The sequence below is a fragment of the Crocodylus porosus genome, unplaced genomic scaffold (genome assembly GCF_001723895.1).
Source record: "Crocodylus porosus isolate Cpor-Errol unplaced genomic scaffold, CroPor_comp1, whole genome shotgun sequence".
NCBI lineage: Eukaryota > Metazoa > Chordata > Crocodylia > Crocodylidae > Crocodylus > Crocodylus porosus.
In genome coordinates, this window is record NW_017728886.1 from 120023435 (window position 1) to 120032483 (window position 9049).

Genomic DNA, 9049 nt, shown 5'->3' on the forward strand with positions numbered 1-9049 from the left:
AGGAATAACGGTCACAAGCTGGCAGAGGGTAAATTCAGATTAGACATCAGGAGGCGCTACTTCACGGTCAGGGCAGCTACGATCTGGAACCAACTTCTAAGAGAAGTGCTGGTTCCTACCCTGGGGGTCTTTAAGAAGAGGCTAGATGAACACCTTGCTGGGGTCGTTTGACCCCAGTACTCTTTCGTGCCATGGCAGGGGGTCGGACTTGATGATCTGCTCAGGTCCCTTCTGACCCTAGTAACTATGAAACTATGAAGTCCATTTACTTCTGCACTCATCCAACAATGGGGTCTGAACTATAAAATACCAAATAGCAAATAAGTTACATTCAGGAAAATTGTTTTTTTTCCAGAAAAGTTTGTACTATAATTGGTGATATTCACCAACCAGAGTGGTTTGTCCAAATACTAGAGTGACATACAAGATGAAATTGGTGAAATTCAATTGCATAAAATACAAGCAGGGTTAATAAAAGCAAATTCTTTGAACTGAAAGTTCTTCAGTTGTAGACAACTGAGAACAAGAGGCATTCACGTTTACCAGATGATTAGAGGAGGTGCTATTGTGTTGCAGTGATAAAAAAGGGGAAAATGCAATTCTACCTGTAACAGTTAAGATGTTTCCATCAGTAACATCTGATGGAAGATGTTACTGTAAGACAAAAAGACAGAAAATTATTATAACTATTGCACAATTTCCTGGTCAGACCTCAGGTGAGTACCAAAGCAACATACACTGGTCTGATTGCCCTTATTCCACAAAGAGTAAATTTAATCTGGAACAAGGTCCAGAGAAGGGCTGCTAGGATGATCACGGGAATGGAGAGCATATCAGAAAAGAGGAGGCAATGAGAACTCACAGGTTTAAGCTGTGCAAAATGAAGGCTAAGAGTCTATTAGTAAACCATGGGAGCAAATACCAAAAGGGGAAAAAAGAGGTATTAAAGCTAAGAGTGTATTTTGTGCAAGAACAAGTGGGTACTAAGTGGTAACATATTTCTGACTGGAAATTAGAATACATTTTTAACCATATATAACATAATCGTACTGGCAGCAAAAAAAACTAACTACATTTACATTAGCGTGCAATACCTTTCTGAAACGTTGTAAGCTATCAGGATGCATAGAAACTATCCTAAAACCATGTGTCACTCAAAGAGCAAGTTTCTTCAGACTTCCTCAACTGAATCCAGAACATCAACCACCTACCTGAAAAGACCATACTTGCAACCATGGATATCACTATCTTGTATATTAACATCCCAAACCATGAAGGCACTACTACCTGCCTAAAATACCTTTAAGAATATGGAGTAGATGTCGATTTGCAACAATATGTTGCACAAATCATCCACTTCATCCTCACCCACAAAATCTTCTCTTTCAACAATTGTGACTTCCTCCAAACCATGGCATAGCTATGGGCGCAGATGGTCCTTCAATATGCCAACCTCTTCAAAACCCACCTTGAGGGGTGAAAAAAAAAAAATCTTAAAATTGCACCATACCTATACTATACCTGTATTATATAGAAGATATTTTCATCATCTGGACTGAACACCCAGACTCACTTACTGATTTCTACCACAGGTTTAACAACCATCATCCACCGATCAAAATTTCTCTGAAATACTCCTACACTAACATCAACTTTTTAAATACTACAATCCACACTGAGGACAATACCCTGCAAATCACTATATACTGGAAATCCACAGACCACCATACCTATGTCCAATGTTCTGTGCCTGGCTTCCTGTGATTACAGACCTGACAAAGAATGTCTTGCATTTGAAAGCCTGTCTAACCTTTAAGTTAACTACATACTTGATCCAATAGAAGATATCACCTAAGAAACCTTTGCTTCTCACAACTTATGAAAGGTATTATATGATGGAAGAAATTCTACCCCATAGTCAGATTGATAAAGACTGTGGGGGTTTTTGCTTTTCTCTCAAGATCTCTTGAGCATATATTGACAACATTTTATAGAAGCAGGACATTGGCCACCATGGTTACTCTGCTTTACCTATGGCAGGTTAGGGTGTTAGGTCTGTGTTGTGTCAGGGAGTGTTGGTAGTCTTATGCGGAGTTTACTTGATGGTTTGTATAGGATGGTTTGTTTAGGGATAATCCTGCCTCAGGCAAAGAGTTGGACTAGATGACCTCTGGAGATCCCGTCCAGCCCTACTGCTCTATGGTTCTACATGTTGTCTACGATAACAGGGGAGCTAAAATTCATACCAATGCCCAAGAACCCAAGAAAAGCAATTTCAACATAAGCAAAAAATAACAACAACAACTAATAATAGTTTTAGAGCCAGTCAGAAAATTCCATTTCTTTTGCACAAGGGAACACATGGGGAAAATGTGTTTTGATTCTTAAACAATCTAGAAACAGTCCAAATTTTGACGTTTCTTTCGGAAAAAGCATTTTAAAAACTAATTCAAAAACATCAACATATGTTTTTACATTTTAAAACAATGAGATATTTCATAATAAAATAGAATTTAGAGCAAAATCACCTGATGATTAAATAAATTAACGAAAAACTTCATAAAGGACTTAACTTTTTTTCCAAATTAATGAAACACTATCAAATGATAAAACATTACCAAACTGGTAAAACATTTCATCCACATTGATGCATTCCAATGAAATTTATCTTTCCAGTGGAAATGTTTTGAGCCATATGCCTCAGAAGACTCACCGTGGGGATAAAACAAAACTTTGTTGTTGGATAGCAGATAGTTCAGAATATCAGTTTATATCAAAATTTTACAAATGCCTCAATTGTGAGTGAACTAGTTTGTGGATACCCATACTAATTTGTGCATATGCAAATTAACGTGTGCATTCATTTCAAATCCATTTATTTCAAAGTCAGTGTTTTTCAGTCACCTGAATTTTGAATTAACAATGCTTTACTGTACATGGGGGAAGGAGGTCAAAGTGATTTATTGTCAGGTAAGAGACATGTAAATGTGTTGAAGATAAACTGGTGAACAGAATTCGGAATCTGATACAGAGAAAGAAATCAAAGGTGAAATTGATGAAGAAGTTGTTACAAATGGCATAAACAGAAAGAGGAGACTGTCATGAGTTATATCACATGGCTTTATCACTGATCAAAGCCTTAATATCATATTAAACCAAACATTTGTGATATAAAAGCGTGTCCAAATTTGATTACACTACAATAAAAAATATTCTTGTTGCAGTTAGTGGTTTAAGCTCACTTTGGAAACATTTGTACCTGGAAATACAAATAAGTACTATCTGAAGTAGTATATTCAATGGCCCATTGTGTTCAAAAAGAACATTCTTTTCATTATAAGGATAGAATACACAAGGGAATTTTTATAAAAGATGCATATCACCTTCTAAGTCACAATGTTGTTAATTCTTGAGCTAGCACAAAAAGAAAAAGAAAAGGATTAGTATGATAATTGAGAGCCAACTAGAATTTAGGTTGTTGCTTAGGAAAGAAAAGGGAAGAGTACAGTCTGTGTGATCTCGATATTTTTTTCTTATGGAATCTGCCCCCTCAGTCTCTGGCGACTACTGAATGTTAGGATGTATTCAAAGCCAATGAAATAATTTCTTTTCCTCTGCCAGTACACATTTATATGTACAAGCAAGTACAAACAGTTCTTTGTGCACAGCTTTGGCAATTATCTTTCCCTTGGTTCTGTTAACAAGGAGCAAGCAGACATTTGAATGTAATTTGCAAAAATTTGACAAAGGGTAGTAAAGCTAATGAACATCAGTTTAATATAGCTGTATGTGTGCATAACACCAAACAAGGGCTTCTCTACACTTACGCTTTCAGAGAAACTGAATACTAGCAATAGCCCAAATAAGCATGTGATAAAATACAGTTAAGGTACAGCAAATATAGACTGGACAATAGCTGGACTAACAGCTAGGGGGAAAGAAATCAGGACAAATCCTGTGAAGAACTGCAGCCAAATAGCTTGTGTCCCAGTCCTGTACCTTAACCATAAGACTATGCTCCTCTCCTGTAAACAGCTGTCTCTTATTTTTGCTGAGACCCAACGATTAAGAAACTTATCACTCAGTGTTAGAGAACACAGTGAAATCTATTTCATTTCAGTTAATTGTTTAGCTGTCATAGTTGCTTCTAGGAGTCAGAGTTCTTCATTATCGTAATTTATGACCCAGTATTGATCTCAAGGTAAAAATGTAAAATATTCTTCTCTAACAGATATGAGCTTACTGTATGGAGTTGTAAATTGGTAAAGGATTTGATTTATTCTAATATTTCCTATCAAAAGTACAGAAATTTGGCACAGATCTACATTTACAGTGTCTTTTGCAGAGTTGACCTTTCAATATTTTTCAGTGGTTATCTACAGGAGTTACATGCCTGAAAGGACAACAACCTTGAGTGACCCTGTCTATGTTGGGATTACAGGAGGTTGTAAGGTGTTGCCTGGCAGTAAATTCTGTTCCCCTAGCAGTAGCAATATTGCTTAATAGCAATATTAAGATTTTAAAGAGGGGTCATCTTTGGCCCTTATTTTACCTCCCAATGCAAGAAATTCTTCTGCTAGAGGCTGCAAAAGCTCCACTGCTACCAACGTGGTATATGTGGGGTGGAATGTTTGTCCCTCAGATACACCAAACTATCAAATCCCAAAGGTTCAGGTTCTACAGCTGTCTCAGGTGAGATAAGTTTATTGAAGTGATATGGGGAGAATTGTCCAGCTGGATCTCTCTTTCTCTAGGTACCATTCTGAAGTGTGACTCGTCCAACATACCTTCAAAATGAGTCTTAATAACCATATCTCAGTTCCTTCAATTCTCTTTTCCATACATGGTGATATTGTCCAGCATTCTGATGCACACATGGGGACTGGTACAACATAGCAAACCAAAACTCTTAACTTCATCCTCATAGAAGTTTTACTATTTGTCAGTATCTTTTTCATTTTCAGTGTCTTTTTTCATCACTATTCTATTTCATGATCACATTTACCATCTGATGTTATCCAGCTTCCCAAGCAGTTAAATTTATTGACCTGCCTTATTTTTTCCTTTTCCACTTTGATGTTGCATACAGGAATGATCTTCTTTGTAATTACTGTGCATTCTGTTTTTCTACACTTGATACTTAGACCCTTCTTAGTTTAACTAACAGCTTCATCCAAAATTCCTTGCAGCTTCTCTTTTCTTGCTATAGGTCTCAGGGTGGGCTTTCATTTTGCCTTCCTCAGAAGCACTGGGAAAGGCTAGAGATTTTGACTGGATGTGTCAGTGCTCCCTTTGGGATTAAAACCCGGAGGTTCCTAGTTAGAGAGTCTTACCCCTTCACTCAGAATCAGACCGATCTCCACATTTGCTATCAGGAAGGAATTTTACCCCGTTGTCAGATAGATCAGGGGTAGGCAATTAATCATAGAATTCTAATATTATAAAAGCCTTAATCTGTCTGTCTGTCCACAATGCTTTACTCGCGCTCTGATTGGCTGACAAACAGACAATCAGAGTGTGAAGAAGTATTCAGACAGGTAGCAACATGCCACCATGATGGCAGGGACACAGGGGACGGAGCTGGAGGGGCGAGGCCAGCTCCAGTGGCCTCACCCTGCACTCACCCTGCTCCCTGTAGGTGACAGCAATGGCCTCACCATCCTGTTCCATGCGCTGCTCCATGCAGGTGGAGACCGGAGCTGGCTTCGCCTCCCCCACTTTGCTCCTTGGAGGTGACAATGGTGATGTTGGCACGGGGGGGGGAAGGAAGAGTGTGGTTAGGATGCTGTGGGGGGGCAAGGCCACCGGCACTGGCCTCAGACTTCCCCCCTTCTGTCATTACTGCCTGCAGCAGTGAGGGGAGGAGTGGGCCCAACACAATGGCAGTAGTGGTGGTAGGGGAAGGGGAGACGTGGGCCAAGGCCTGATGTCAGGGTGGGAGTGGGCCCGCCGCAGCGATGGGGGGGAGCGGTGGGCCTGGCCAGATGCATCCAGGCGTAGCAGTGGCAGGGAGAGAGGAAGAGCGGGCCTCCTCTTCCCCTCAGGCCCGGGCCCACTCCTCCCCCACCCCCACTTCCATCTCCCCACCACCACTGGGTCGACCCAAGCCTGCTGCTCTCCCCCTCGCTGGGCCTACAGTGCGCCTGTTTGCGCACTCTATTTGTGTGGCTCCCTAAGGGGCTGGGATAAGTAGGAGCTGAGGTGCAGCGTGATTCTTCTCAGCTCCACTCAGCTGCCCCCAGCACCTAATGCCCACCCACTGCTGGCCCCACCTACCTCCCAGCTCCAAACTGGAGGATTGGGTCGGGGTCCTCCTGAGGGTCCACTGGGGTCCTGAGCTCACAGGGCACAATGGGTTTTCACCTGTGTACCTCACGCCGGAGCTGGACCCGAATACTGCTTTGGCCATTGAGGGCCCTTTTTCAAATCCTGCAGACTCTGACGCCATGCAGGTTGGTGCCCAGTTAGATCAGGGGTGGGCAATTATTTGGGCCCGAGGGCCACATGGGAAGTTTTGATGAGATGTCATGAGCTAGGTGAGCACTCTCTCCTCCTGCTCCCCACAACTCACCAAAACTCCCTATGGGGCTGCAGGCAGACGGAGAGCAGTATTCAGGAGTGGAAGAGGCATGTGAGGCTGGGATCACGGGGCCAGGTCACCAGGCAGTGACAGTTCTGGACTGGGGTTTGGGGCCTGCTCCCTATACACCCCTGCCCTGGAGGGCTGGGAAAGGGGTTTGGGGGGGTATGTGCATGTGTGTGTTGGGGTAGGGGTTCTGCCTTGGCATGAGGTCCCCATAGCCTGCCATGGGTGAGAGGAAGGAGGGGTGGCAAGAGGGAATATTCAACAGAGCTCACGCAGTTGGTGTGGTCTACAGTTCCCTTGCAGTGCTCCAAATGGGTCTGAGCCCCTGCCCACTTGCACTCCTGACACGTCCCAGCTGCTCCGCTTCCCCTGCCTCCAGCAATAGCTCCTACTCCTGCCCAGGCCAAGAGGGCAGCCAGGAGCTGAAGTTGAAGCCCCATGTGGTGGGGTAGAAGCAGCCTGACTGAAGCTACACACCTGCCCAGACTGGCACAGCATGGCAGAGACAGCAGCATCTTCCAGTGGAGCTGTTCCCAGTGCAGGTCCAGCCAGCCAAATGCTGCTGTGAACCCCCCACCTCCAGCAACAGCTCCTACCCCTGTCCCTGCCCCTGCTGGGTCACACCACTTCTAGCAGTCAGGTGAGTGGGCAGCTTCAGCCAGGTGGCTCCTGCTCCAGCATGCAGGGCTCCAGCTTCAGCTCCACCTCCCACCAGAAGGTGGTTGGGAGCTGGAGTCAGAGCACCTGGGGCAGAAGCTGCCGAGCTGAAACTGCCTGCCCACTCACCCAGAGCAGTGCGGCGCATCAGGGGCAAGAGTTGCCCCTGGAGTTCGGGGGAGCACAGCAGCATCCAGCTACATCCATACCGGAAGCTGCATAAGCTGGCTGAGGTTGGGCTGTGGCTGTCGGCAGAAGCCTAGCATAGGCCGTCCGGTGCAAGCTGGCAGGGTTTGGCCCCATGCTGAGCACCATGGGGGGCTGCCACAGGCTAGATCCAGTCACCCAGCAGGCCAGATTCAGCCTATGGGCCATAATTTACCTACCCTGAGTTAGATTGTGTGATGTGTAGAGTTATGCTTGCTGTTCCCAGGTTGCAAAACAGAAAGCAGGGTTTTGGATCTTCCCCTGCTTCTATACTTTGTTGGTCATTGTCACATGAGGCTGGGAAGGATTTCCCCCCCTCCCCCCCCGGTTGTTATAGGTATCAAGGTGTGCTTTTTACCCCACCTCCCTCAGAAGCACTAGGGAAAGGTAGGGATTTTGACAGGGTGTGTCACTGCTCCTTCTGGGACTAAAACCCAGAAGTTCCTAGTTAGAAAGTCTTACCCCCCACTCAGCGTCTGACTGATCACCACATTTGGTATCAAACAAGGAATTTTACTTCATTGTCAGATACTTATGGACTGTGGGAGGTTTTTGCTTTCTTCTGCCTTCCCTGAATATCTTGAGTACCTTTCAACAACCTTGCTTTACCTGTGGCAGATTAGGGTGCCTTTGCTGTCTTTGGGCAATGCTTTTCTTTTCTGTGGTGTTATTATTTTTCTACTAGTTTATGTTAAGGAAACTATTAAATATGGTCTTATTCCAAATTTAAGACCCAGGTAAGTCTTTCTTCATTAGAATATAACATAGAAAGTACAGAATACAGAGCTTGGAGATCTGCATGGATGCTTTGTGGCTACTGCACCATTAATACCTGGAAAATTGTGTATGGAAATTACCATGGAAATAGAAGTAGAAGTAGCTGTAGCTGCACAGAGATACATTACAGCCAGGGCTAGTGTTCTCAGGTGCATATAAACTTAGAAAATATAAACCCACATGCTGCCAGGGTTTTGGCTGTAGCCATGTTGATCTAAGGACATAAGCAGGCAAGTTTCTTTGGGTAGGTGTGATATCTTCTATTAGACCAACTAAGTAGTTGGGGGAAAGTTCTTTGCAAGGTTTTGGGCATAAGCTTCTTCTTTAGGCATAGGAAGTCTCTGCTGTTCTGACATCTCCAAGGAATGAAAGAAAGCCTCATCTCAGAATAGCAGAGGCTCCCTATGCCTGAAGAAGAGTGCCTGTAAGCTTGCAAATAACCTTTTTTCCCAACTACTCAATTCGTCTAATAAAAGATATCACATCTACCCAAAGAAGCTTACCAACCCACATGCTGAAAATTCAACCAAGTTATGTGTTTGCCTCTGACTAAATTGTTTTGGAAGCTATTGTCCGTAACTGTTCAACCATTTCTGAGATTAAGACTAGGGAAAATCTATGTCCAAATTATGCATCTACAACTGCATATGCAGAGAGAGAGGGGAAAAACTTTTTGTTTGAGGGCTTTAGCTCCCTGACATTTTAGAAGAGAAATGTACAGGAAGGTTGGACCTGTAAAAATCTTTCCCCAATTTAGTCAAGTGTTGAAGAACTAGAGTTTACACATACTCAGCAGACAGCTACTCCAGCCTTGCAGCTGAA

General features: G+C 43.5%; 1 protein-coding gene across 1 annotated transcript in view; it reads right to left on the minus strand.

Moving 5' to 3' along the window:
* ABCA13 (ATP binding cassette subfamily A member 13) overlaps positions 1-9049 on the minus strand; it is a 368570-nt gene that overhangs the window by 222048 nt on the left and 137473 nt on the right.